A 254-nucleotide genomic window follows, 5' to 3' on the forward strand; every position below is an offset into this window, starting at 1 on the left:
TGGATGTATTCAAGTCAGCTGGTCCGGACGATCTCCACCTCAGAGTACTGAGCGAATTAGCTGAGGTCATTGCAGGATCCCTGGCATGGCTGTACGAGCACTTGTGGTGTTTTGGTGTGGTGCCAGAGGACTGGAAGAGGGCCAGTGTGGTTCCCATCTTCAAAAAGGGAAGGAAGGAGGACCCGGGAAACTATAGGCCAGTTAGTCTTACCTTGATCCTGGGCAAGCTTTTTGAGAGAATTATTCTGGTGCAT

General features: G+C 50.8%; 1 protein-coding gene across 1 annotated transcript in view; it reads right to left on the minus strand.

The window, feature by feature from the left end:
- Positions 1–254, minus strand: part of WWTR1 (WW domain containing transcription regulator 1) — a 160,138-nt gene that overhangs the window by 33,626 nt on the left and 126,258 nt on the right.

This window comes from Gavialis gangeticus, unplaced genomic scaffold (genome assembly GCF_001723915.1).
Source record: "Gavialis gangeticus isolate Ggan-Ray unplaced genomic scaffold, GavGan_comp1, whole genome shotgun sequence".
Taxonomy (NCBI): domain Eukaryota; kingdom Metazoa; phylum Chordata; order Crocodylia; family Gavialidae; genus Gavialis; species Gavialis gangeticus.